Below are 13,219 nucleotides of genomic sequence, written 5' to 3' on the forward strand. Positions count from 1 at the left end.
GGGGGGGGAAGAGAGACAACTTCCGACAATAACATAAATATGACTGACAGCAATGTGCTGATTATATTTAAGTAAAGGCGTAGAAGATGATGTCATACAACAACAAATCGTCCGATTAAGAAGCGATTGCTGACTTCAGATCTGCAAGCCGGAGAAGAGTGATGATTGAGCGTGAAGGCATACTAATTTACGCGCAACGCTGCTCTAGGTAGCAGCTGTGAGGGAGTGAACGATTTATTACGCGATCCCGTTTCCTATTGAGTGAACAGATGCAATGTGAGTTTCATCAACAATATGGAAACTAACACATGGAAGATGTTCCCCATGTTCAAACGCAATTTTATTTCTCTAACTCTACAAAAGTGCATTCTAACTTCGCTCAGGAGCTATTATGGAAGTCCCTGTACGATTGGTAATGAATATATTGCTACGAATAAAACTAATCTGTTTTATTGGACTAATTTAATCTAGGATGACGCAATAAGTACACACACGTACGCACACACGCAATTGAATCAGCTTTTTCAGAAACACCGTGAGTCAAAACAAGCTAATTTCACAGGAGAGCCAAAAAACTATTTTTAAGAATAGGATAATTCCAATCAAAATAGTTTTTATTTTATAATGTGGTTGCTAATCCCTTCGAATTTTCGGGGACTTAAATATGCTGTGAGTGCATTGGTTTAGCCACAATATTACCACATATAAAATGACTTACGGGGATTTTGCCAAAAAAAGTTTGCAAAAGGACGGTTCCTCCGTGGAAAAAATATTACCCTGGATATCTCATCATTGCGTTTACTTTAACGTTTTACATTTCTGAAAACTTATCAGTACTTATAATGTGTGTTTAATACTAATACGTGCCTGCATACATACTAATTTTATATATAATGTCAACATTTTATAATGGCAATTTTTTCTCTTCAGTTGTACATTATAAGCATTTCAAATCTAAGTGTTTCTTCATCATTGCCATTCTGTATTAGTAATAGCATGATCGGATAATACCTTCAGAAATTTGGCAGCAGAAAATATATTCTATGTGATCTCCTCACCATTTATTTCAGTTTTAGGCGAACCGAAAAAGCTCCGAATAAAATTCACCAATATCTGCGTCCTGTGGTAGGTAGTGCTTTAGCTTCCTAATATCAATCTTTTCTCTTTTGGATTGATTTATATCATAATTGGCACGTCTTTTCTTTAGGAAGACAAAACTGCAATCTTCCACTTCGTAAAGCAAACGTATGTGTCACAATACCATCAATAAATTATCTTACACAAACCACTCCTGGTGTTCTATGTGAATAATAAAAATAAAATAAGCGTGTCACTTTGAAGAAAACTTTCTGACCTTTAGGTATGGTTTTATCCGTACTTTCAGTTGATACGCATGTACGCTTATAAAATTTAGGGCATCATTGTTTGAAATCTAAAACTCGGAAATATGATGACAATTTATTTCTCGCACTAGAGGAAGGAATAAGCTCTAGATAATCTTTTACTGTATATATTTTGTGAATCGTTTTCAATTTTATTTTCACTACACTGAAGTCTCTAACCAAGGTAAAAAAGAATGACCACGGATAGGAAAATATTGATTTATAATGCAAAATCTGTTTAAGTTTACCAGTGCCAAAAAGAACATCACTATGGAATTACACTGTTCAAAAAATTGGAGGAATGTATTGTTAAACATATGCCATGCTCCACAAAACAATACCTCACACCCAGGTATATTACCAACTAAACCTTTATTCTTTACACTTGAAGTATACAAAAGAACATCGATGGATTCATGTTCATTTTCAGAACACAAAACGGAAATATCCAAATAGGGGCGAAAACAAAGTGATAACAGTCCTCCAGGGTGGATTTTATCACAGTTGGAGAGCTTCTGCTAGTGGCTTTACGTCGCACCGACACATATAGGTCTTTTGGCGACGATGGGATAGGAAAGGCCTAGGAGTTGGAAGGAAGCTGCCGTAGCAAACCACGGAAAACCATGTTTAGAGCTGCCAACAGTGAGATTCGAAACCACTATCTCCCGGATGCAAGCTCACAGCCGCGCGCCCCTAACCGCACGGCCAACTCGCCCGGTTTGGAGAGCTTCAGTATGGTGTATGTCCTCCACCGTTTATCAGAGCATGGCACCTACGTGGTACGCTCCGTATAAGTCGACGGAGGTCACGTTGCGGTATCAGCTCCCATTCTTCAATGAGAGCCTGGTCGAGGTCTTGGAAAGTCTGTGGTGGAATAGGACGCTCACGAACACTTCTGTCAAGCCTATCCCACACAAGCTCGATGGGATAAAATTCGGGACTCACTGCTGGCCATTCCCTCTCTTGAATGTCCAGTTCTCGCAAAACAGCACTGGTGATGTGCGTTACATGAGCCATGGCATTGTCGTGCTTGAGTACGAATTCCGGGCCAACACCGTATGTAGCAACCAACACATGCTGTAGCAGTATCTGTTTGATGTACCCCGCAGCCGTAAGATTACCACGGACGACGACAAGATCCGTACGGCCATCAATACTGATGCCACCCCACACCATCAAAGAACCTTGTCCGAATCGGTCGCCTTCCTGGATATTTGGCATGTACTACTAACCACGGCGTCTCCATACACGTTGACGTCCATCACGCTGTGTCAGGGGAAATCTGGACTCGTCTGTGAACAACGCACGTCTCCATTGGCGAAGTTGCCAGTTGACGTGGGTACGGGCAAACAGAAGGCGAGCAGCGCGATGTTGCTGCGTTAAACGGGGCACTCGAACAGGACGTCTGAATCGTAAGGATACTTCTCTTAACCTGTCCCTTACTGTCTGGTCAGACACCGTGTGTCCAGTGACCCTCCTGAGGTCTTGTTGCTGTTCTCTGCCAGTTGCTGAACGACGCCGCAACGCGCAGATGGTCAGATATCGGTCATCCTGTGAGTTTCGTCATGCGTTCACGATCTTGTTCAACCCTCCTTGTGAACTGGCCTGTCTCATGCTAGCGATTCCACAAACGTTGAATAACTGACGGAGAGAAATTGAGATCCACAGCAACACGACGAAAAGTCCATCCTTCCTGGATCAAAGTGACGGCTCTGGGACTTGAACCTCGTTAAGATATCTCATGGGATGTGCCGGTTGACGTACATCGTGCTAAAATGACCGCAGTAGTCTGTACCTCACAGCGACACACGGACGTACCGCTATTCACTTTGTTTTTCACTTGACAGTTTAATGTATGGCAACGCCTACAGATGGAGTATAACTTCGATTTGACATACGCTGAGTAGCTAAGGTCTCAAGGTATGCTGTACGACCATTGGAACTTCATCTACCAAATTAACGTTCACATACCAGAGGTTACAAAACATGTTCCCCTATTATTTTTTTAACTGTGTATTTCTGTTTTGAGCAGAACATCTATCAGAAAATACAATGCAGGTGTTTAACATGGGTCGGATATAGATTTAACATATTCGGTACAATAGTCCAGTTATGAGCAGTCGAATTTTATTTATTATCTTAGTAAAAGGTTGTCAACACTAATTTAAACATGATATATTTAACTTCACTTCTAATTTAACCTCACAATAATTTTAAGACATAAATGTTATATTTACCTGCACTCTCCCGGTTTTCTTTCAGGAATGGGCCGATGACCTCGATGTTAGGCCCCTTTAAACAACAATCATCATCATCATCATCATCATCATCTTTCAGCAACGTGTTTCCCTTTGTAATTCACATAAAGTAAACCTTTTACTCTTGCTTCCTTAACTCACGTTTGTATCTTTTAACCTCTCCTGCCTTGACCATTTTTTTCAGAACAAGCAACATCACCATTTTCATGTACAACAATTTGCAGAGTGCTGCAATGTTTCCCGCTGTTTTCCTGATAAAGAATCGCATTAACGCTCTCTAGTGGGCTGCCCTTGAAGCAGCTGGTTCGTGCAAAAATCGCACAAGTCACTGACTTATGAACTTTTCAAACAAAAGTCAATTCAACAGATCTTATTTTCCACTGTGATTATGCTTTGACTTGTGAGATAATTGCACACAATATGGAGCTTCCCGTGTAAAAGCTAGTTTCATGTCAAACTAATTTTGACAAAAACAAAAAACTTGACTTATGGGGTTTCTGAAAAAACCTATTCAATGATACTTTACAATGAATGACAGCAGAGCCTCCGCAGCTCAGGTGGGAGAGCGCCGGTCTCTCACCCCTGGGTTCCGTGATTCAAATCCCGGCCACTCATGTGAGATTTGTGCTGGACAAAGCGGAGGCGGGACAGGTTTTTCTCCGAGTACTCCGGTTTTCCCTGTCATATTTCATTCCAGCAACACTCTCCAATACCATTTCATCTCATCTGTCATTCATTAATCATTGCTCCAGAAGAGTGCGACAGGCTTCGGCAGCCGGCACAATTCCTATCCTCGCCGCTAGATGGGAGCTTCATTCATTCCAATCCTGACCCGGTCGAATGACTGGAAACAGGCTGTGGATTTTCAATGAAACTTGATTAATTTGTGGCAATTTAAAGAAGTATCCTGTCCTCACAGCAGGTCTCTGACTGGCTCATATTTACCTGCAACGGTTGATCCATCCTTAATCTTTCATAAGGCTAGTCTCTTCACTCAGCAGTTCCAAGTAGACAGGTTCGAACACAGGTCTATTGATTACCGCAACGCATGAATGCTGGCCACTAGGCTCAACAATCAACTCACGTGACTGCTGCAGACACTGAACTACTCAACACATAACACTCAGAAAGACAATAACACAGTACTAACGTAACTACTACTACTACTACTACTACTACTACTACTACTACTACTACTACACAACACTCCTCTAGAACATTACTCAATGACAACCACTCTCAAAAACACACACAACACTTGCTACTCTGTTCATAGCAAGTCTGCTCTAATGCACCAGCTGATGAAGTTCTAGTATATTCCGGGTGCGTCTGGATTAGGAACGTTCAAGTTTCGCCTTCCAGATCATCAACGGACACACGAAACAAAAAACACAAAAGGAGAGACAGTCACATGCCCTCAGGCCGGCCGGGAGGTCTCCGGTAAAGGTCTGCATTCCCCGTTTACTGTACGTCGAATGAACGCAGTCATTTAGTGGTCCTGCTCCGCTGGTGAGCGTGACTTGTCCGACCACTCTTAGCGCTCGACAGTCTGAGCGAACGCACCACATTCGGTCCGACTGATTCATATTCACAGTCACTACCATGTTCGTTGCGAACGTGAAACCGGTGTACAAATACAGGGTGAAAGTAAAACCTGAGAGGAAGCAATATGGATCACTAAATTAAGAAAGGATGAAAAGCGGAGTGTGGGAATACTCTTTTTCTAGTAATAACTACGAATGGTCAATTTGCAGGATGTGTACCATGTAAATGTTGTAATTCCTTATTGGTGTTTGCACCTATTACCTCACATATGAAAGCACACGTGTGTAAAGTGCGGCCGAATCCATCAAATTATTTTACCACATGACAATTATCAAACTGAACATTACGCAGAAGTGCGTCAAAAGGTATGCAACGGATCTCCGTTCCTTTATGGTTGTTGCGGGAATAGATTCCTAGATCTATGTCAAAAAAGAGAATGTCGGCACAGATCCCCTTTCTGATGACGATCCCCTTGCATAGTAAAGAAATAACAGCACCGCATATCCAAGACTTGTCTGCCAGCGAAGAAAATATTTGTGTATATTCCAAAATCCAATGCGGCAAGCGATAGAAATTTCAATTCGGCTGGTAATTTCATTAGTGGCAAAAGAAGCTCGCTTAACCCAGATAGAGTAAACGAATCTCAATTGTTTCACTCTGTAATAAAAATAGACAACACAATGATAATGTCTGTGACGATATGAAAGACCGTACAAGTAACTGTTTCGTGCCTACTAACGTGACAAGTTGATTACACAGTGTTTATAGTAAGTTTGTAATTACATTACTTCAATGTATATTTCGTTAAAATATTTGCATGGTGTCCAACATTTTAGGTCAGCCACTCTCCTTTCATCGCTTATTTTAAGTTTGTTCGTTGCTACCAATCGTAAGCGCACCAACCGTTTTACCTCATACTACACTCAGCCAGCCAACCCGGTATCGGTTTTCTGACCACTGAAAATTGTCTACGCTTATTCCAGATAGACCCTCAGTCCCAAAATATATTCGTTTTAGAGTGTCAAGGATGCATGTAACGTGTTGTACAGAGGAGGAGAAATAAATTTGAGCAGGTACGCGAGATTCGTCAAATGTATATATATGGGAATCCGACAAATCAAATTACGCTGGCTGGTAGACACTCAAAGCCACCTCGCAGAAATTAATATTAACCCACTGGCAACTACATGGACCACATTCAAACAGAAAATCAATTTTCAGAACTTCACATCCAAGAACCCAACAACCAGGAACTTGAAACTCAAAAATGCTTGGACACAAGCCCATACTGAAAGGATGAGGAAAAATGAAATGGAATGGCGTATGGCTTTTAATGCCGGGAGTGTCCGAAACAAATTCGACTCGCCAGATGCAGGTCTTTCGATTTTGACACCTGTGGGCGATCTGCGCGTCATGATGAGGATGAAATGATGATGAAGACGACACAACACAACCAGACCCCGTACCAGCGGAATTAACCAATTATGGTTAAAATTCCCGACCCCGCGGGGAATCAAACCCGGGACCCCTGTGACCAAAGGCCAGCATGCTAACCATTTAGCCATGAAGCCGGACAGGACGAGGAAGTTTTGGGAAGATAAGAACAAGAAGCCCAGTGCTAAATAATGGTTTTACGCGCTTCTTAGAAACCAAAACGCGTTACAGGCCCTGTGATGTGTGACTTAAGTTACATACAGCAGGCGTGTCAGTGTTGTGATCCCTAACACATTCTTGCACAACACAGAAGAGACATTCCAATGGAATAACGGTTAAAGGAGAGTACATGAAGTTAGGTGAGAGAAAGTGACACTTGACAGGAAGATAAGAGAAATTCCAGCACAAATAAACAAGATGCTACTGCTACAGTTCAGAGTTTCTAACGCTAGTCTTTATCATCATGAACGATGCAAATATGCACTTCTTGAGCGTATGTCTTTGGACCGAAGCATTTCAGTCCAATTCCTCAAACTCAGAATTGATGTTATTTGCTTAACGTCCCACTAACTACTTTTACGGTTTTCAGAGACGCCGAGGTGCAGGAATTTAGTCCCACAGGAGTTATTTTACATGCCAGTAAATCTACCGACACGAGGCTGATTTATTTAAGCACATTCAAATACCACCAGACTGAGCCAAGGATCAAACCTGCCTTGAGGTCAGTAGGTCAGCGCCTCAACCGTCTGAGCCACTCAGCCCGACAAAACTTAGAATTCAATGAACCGATTGCAGACCTTTGAAATGTGATATATCGCAGAATATTCAAGATACCATTGACAGACCACCAACGAGCAAGTATTCCATCATGATGGGAAATCACATGAATCTTAACTCACGCAAAACGCAGGAAAGAAGGCTGTTTCGGTCACGTCTTCCGAAATGACAAATACAGTCTGATACAACAGATCATAGAAGGCAAGGTGGAAACTATTTCCTTTACGTCGCACCGTCACAGATAGGTCTTATTGTGACGATGGGATAGGAAAGGGATAGGAGTGGGAATGAAGCTGCCGTCGCCTTTATTGTACTTTAATGTGTATTTATTGACTATTGTTGACACCTGATTCAGCAAAATATTTAAATCTGTACAGGAAGAGGGGGGAAAATCTGTCTAATCGTTTAAGAACGCAGATAAAAGTGTAGGGCAAAGCTGCTGAACCATAAAATGAAAGGGGAAATGTGGCAAAATGTAGTAATCTCACAAAAAGCTGCAACTGTGTTTATTTCACTTCATTTCATATACATCTGGAACAGTGCTGCACCTGAAACTCCTTTCACTATTAATTATCAAACCAAGTGATAACATAAGTGAATATAAATTCCACCACTGACACATGGTATCCTGAGATGAATTCTGAAACTTGTGGTGATACACAAAACTAGTGAAGGCGCCCAAACATCTTTTATTACAGGACCATTTTGTTGCATATAGGAAGAATCTTCCAGCATTTGTCACTATTTGAATGTGTTTTTTATGTTTATTGTGTGTCGATAAAGTGCTCATGTATGGATTATAGTTATCACAATATAGTTTACTTTTAAATTAGTGTGTAGTGTGTATTGACGGACCTGGGTGCAGTTCCCTCCCGTTTAATCGTTTTCAGTAGGTTAGGTAAGACCCGTAGCGCATGTGCCAGTACATAGCCCCACGTACACGCCCTAGGCCTAGGAGATGAAAAATTATTATGCTCTACCTAAATTCGAGGGATCCATTTCGGTTATTATGTTTATATAGTTCAAGTTATGGCAAAGTAAAATCAGCAAAATTGCAACTGGCATCCAATGTGTGGCGATTATTATCTTTTTTATTGCAATAATGTTACAAATGTGCATTCATATGGCCGACGGGTTGATTTCTTAAAGAAGGGTAAAGTCGAAATCCAGCCAAATATTCCTTTAATAATAATAATAATAATAATAATAATAATAATAATAATAATAATAATAATAATAATAATAATAATAATAATAATAATAATAATATGATGATGATGATGATAATGATGATTATGTTACCTGTGTCCTAACTGAACTGTCATACTGCAGGAGTTTCATCTGTAATGACTAGATGTCTCTAGTGTTTATCAGCAAAGTCTAGGGTTCAGAATCTCTATCATCGATAAAGTTATTGCCTTGAAGTTGGTAAATTAATCTGCCTTCTATTGTTTAGCTGTTGCCATCCCTGTAATTAAATTGATCCACCAATCATGTGGCTTAACACCTAAATCCTATCCTCCAATTACAGTTACTCTTACTTATTCTTTCTGGAATTCTCGGCCGGTCTTCTATTTATGGACTGAGATTTTCTATAAAAAAAACACACTAAGATCTTGAGGCAGTGGATCATTGTGTGTGCTACGTGAATGAGAGAAGAGGAGATGTTGGAGATGGGGGAAACCGGCCAACCGGCATGAGGAGGCAGTTTTAATAAGGTATGGCAGAGTATTACACATGTTATCTATCTGCGTGTGATGTAAGAATATAACTGACAGGGTTCGGCTTCTTAACTTAAAATGTAAATGTAAAATGTAATTGTAGGTTTCGTTTGCCAGTCTTCGGACTTAAATTTTCTGCCGTAAGGGGAACTTGTAAAATGTAAGGAAGCACGAGTGGTTACCCTCGTAAACTTTCTCTAATTTAATATAGGGTGACTAAGTTTTTCTAACATTCTAAATTTACTATTCGTTTTTCAACTTTAATATTTTCTCTTACTCAGTCACCATGTAGTATGGGCTTAGCCTGTGTCATAGGGTCTTATGCCCATTTAAGTTTGAGTTTCCGCCTCCTTTCCAGTTTGGTTCTCGGCCTTTTGAAAGTAACCTTTTGTCTTTGTTTCTTTTACTTACAGTATGGCCGTGTAGTGTGGGCCGTATGCCCCTGAATATTTATTTTCCCTGTCGAGAGTAGCTTTAGTATTTATGCATGTTCAGTCTTCAGCCCTAAGGTTGATTGAATCCTCAAAAGCTCCGCCATCAGCTGTCATAGATGGCCTAGGCATCACTGAATAGGCGTACTAGGGAAATTAGTAAAGTAGTTTCCCGTTGCTTTCCTCATCGAGCCAGAAGTTGCTATTGCTATTACATATCAGTCTGCCAAGTCCACTGACATGCATGCACCAACCGACCCTATGAGCAACATTTTCACACCATTCATAGCAGGGACTGGCTGCAGAAGGAATGGCATTGCTAGCATCGCTCATACCCCAGTCACTTTCATATTGTCAAAGCCAAGGATAAGGCAGAGACAGATCAATGAAAGTAACAAAATTGCTCTAGCCCATACCTGAAGACATAGTAAACACTAGGTCCTGCCAGCAAAGGTATAGTATTAAGTATTTAAGTGGTAAATTATTACAGCAAAGTTTTCACTACTTATGGTATTTTGTGGTCATTGTAAAGCATTGTAAAAATTCTACTGGGTGCGAAGACCCATCTGATGTTATGGTATTGTAGAAACTACGGCTTCTTTCACTAATTGGTATTGACAATACTTTATATCCTGTACAGGCTAGCCTCCTCCTCAAATGTAATATGGAAGACTTGCCAAGTTAAAAGTTTTGACTATAGTATTTGAAATGGGAGTCTCCTCCCCTTGAAATGGTAAAGGTTCTGAGCTCCATTTTTGTAAATTATTCAGAGCTGACGAGCTCTCCTTTTGTGAATAGTTGAAAATTACAGATTACATAATTGTAAAGATTACTGAGAATTAATGTTGTTCTTTTTATTACCTGAGCTTCCTGCTCGGTCTTCTCTGTAAACTTCTTGTTGTTGGGTTTCAATAGTTATCCATTTTAGAAGGGAAGGAAATCAAGTTTAACTTTGTTTCTTGTTAGCAATACTTGTTGGTTAGTCCTTTGTCCAACCATTCACCCCACACGCTTTCATCCCTTTGCGAACCAAGGAAATAATACGGAGCTAGAATTATTCGCTGATAGAAGTCCTCTACATACATACATACATACATACATACATACATACATACATACATACATACATACATACATACATACATACATACATACATACATACATACATACATACTGTTATGCCCAGTCTTCAAGCACCTGTGAATGAACTAAGCACTTGTGGTTTCTTCAACATCTTACTTTGAAATAATTAAGAACTGAGCCTAATCACTGTGTCCTAGGTTTCCATCTCTTGTTTTTTCCTTAAAGGCTCAACCAATTATTGTCCAAGGCAAATTACCCTCCCCCATTCGCCTCACACGATTATACCACCGAAGCCGGTCCATATTAACTTTCTTTTTGCTTTACGTCGCACCAACACAGATAGGTCTTACGGCGACGATGGGATAGGAAAGGCCTAGGAGTGGGAAGGAAGCGGTCGTGGCCTTAATTAAGGTACAGCCCCAGCATTTGACTGGTGTGAAAATGGGAAACCACGGAAAACCGTCTACAGGGCAGCCGACAGAGGGATTCGAACCCACTCTCCTGGATGCAAGCTCACAGCTGCGCGACCCTAACCGCACGGCTAACTCGCCCTGTCAACTCTGTACTAGCTATCACTCTTGCTACTTTCATATTAGTTACTTCCAAATTATTCATATGATATCCCGAGTCCACTCAACTTTCACGACATTCTTGACGTGCCAACTATTGACGGCGCAGGTATGTCATTTTTAAACACACACAAATACCAATTTATAATGTAAGGATGCAATCTCGCAACGTTGAACATAGGAGTTAAGCACGTAAGAAATAAAGAACGTGACTTTGTTCATTCTTCCAAATGTAATCCTTAAAAATGCAATATGTCAGCCGTTAAATTATTGACCATATTTAACATGACTACAGGATAATGGAACCGTCTTTTCTAATGCAAAAAATGGTACAAATTGAAAAACTGATGGAAGCGACCTCCCCTTTATAATTTCGCAAATGCAATATAACATGTCCACTTAGAGGTGAATGGAAAAGAAATAGTAATTTAAATCCTATATTTTATTCAGCAAAAGGACAACATCAAAACTATAAGGGCGCTGCATGTTACTTGCGGCTAATAGTGAGATTAGTTTTAAATGTGTGAAGGTGACAAACGCTAGTCGGCCAGACTGTAATTTGTGAACCATTTTATGGCCAATAATTTCCGCATATGAAACTCGTCGAGCTGTGAATAACGAGGCGTTCAGTTGAGGAACGTCCTTGACCTCAGACCTTCGTCAGATGATTGGGGAAAATATATAAAACATTATAACAAGATCATAGGTTAGTACATACATCACATGCATTCCTAGCCCATTGATGTTTTGAAGTATGTACAGAACGCATGTTCCTGAAGATAGCACGCAACAGTTGACGTAACTTCCGCTGTTAATCGAATCCTGTACGGTAAAAAAGGAGTATCAAGTAACAAATTTATAATAGCAATGCTCTAATGGTTTTAGAAATACGCTGCCCAATCTAAAATACGGAAGTGAACGTTTTATAATAATCTCAGTATTCCCGCCTTTTTCCTACACAAGCCATGAACGTTACAACATACGGAAAATCGCTTGTGGAGAAATAATACAAGACAGAAAAATGACAGAAACGTAATGACTAGCTGCATCAAGGGAAAGAAATGAATTAAATGATGATCAATTGAAAAGAGAAGAGGCTGAGCATGTTATAAGAAGCGTGGAAACTGCCGCACCAGTAAGTGTAGTAACAACATACCTGTAGCGTGTAAATGTCAGCAGAAGTTATTTCAAGAGGAGCAGAAATAAAATAAAATATGGAGATCAGTTGTTTTTCTGAAGAGCTGTAGAAACACGTGAGGTAATACTACGTCTGATCTTAGAAGATGGTAAAAAAGCTAGCCCATGTAACTGGTAACTATAAATAACACAGGCATTAGATAACACTGACCCAAGCTCCTTGGAATTTTGAAGATGATTAGAATCACGTACAGAGAGATAAGGGTTACTTACAATCTAAAAGAAAGTGAGAAGAGTGGAAGGTCAAAGAAGAAACGGATCTATCCACTGATACAAGATAGCAGGTTATCCTCCATCCTTTCTACGTGCATATGAAGTATGTGGTATAGGAAATCAAGGAAACTTTTGGAAAAAGAATTACTGTTAAGGAAGATACTGCCATTTTATCTCAACATGCACGGGATCTAGTGAGGTTTCTTTTTTGTTTTTGTTATTTTGTTTTACGTCGCACCGTCACAGATAGGTCTTATGGCGAGATGGGATAGGAAGGGCCTAGTAGTGCGAAGGAAGCGGCCCTGGCCTTAATTAAGGTACACCCCAGCATTTGCCTGGTGTCGAAATGGGAAACCACGGAAAATCATCTTCTAGGCTGCCGACAGTGGGGCTCGAACCCACTATCTCCCGGATGTAAGCTCACAGCTGCGCACCCCTAACCACGCGGCCAACTTGCCCGGTCTAGTGAGGTTCCTGAATGTCAGATTAGGAAATTCTTAGAAGTATAAATAATGTCAACGGCTTTACGTCAAACTACTTTTACTGCTTTCGGAAACGCCGAAGTGCCGGAATGTAGTCCCGCAGTTCTTTTACGTGCCAGTAAAATC

General features: G+C 40.5%; 1 protein-coding gene across 2 annotated transcripts in view; it reads right to left on the reverse strand.

Annotated features, from left to right (window-relative positions):
• Nucleotides 1-13,219, reverse strand: part of lilli (lilliputian) — a 544,716-nt gene that overhangs the window by 238,778 nt on the left and 292,719 nt on the right. The window lies entirely within an intron of this gene.

The sequence above is a fragment of the Anabrus simplex genome, chromosome 3, assembly GCF_040414725.1.
Source record: "Anabrus simplex isolate iqAnaSimp1 chromosome 3, ASM4041472v1, whole genome shotgun sequence".
NCBI classification, from domain to species: Eukaryota; Metazoa; Arthropoda; class Insecta; order Orthoptera; family Tettigoniidae; genus Anabrus; species Anabrus simplex.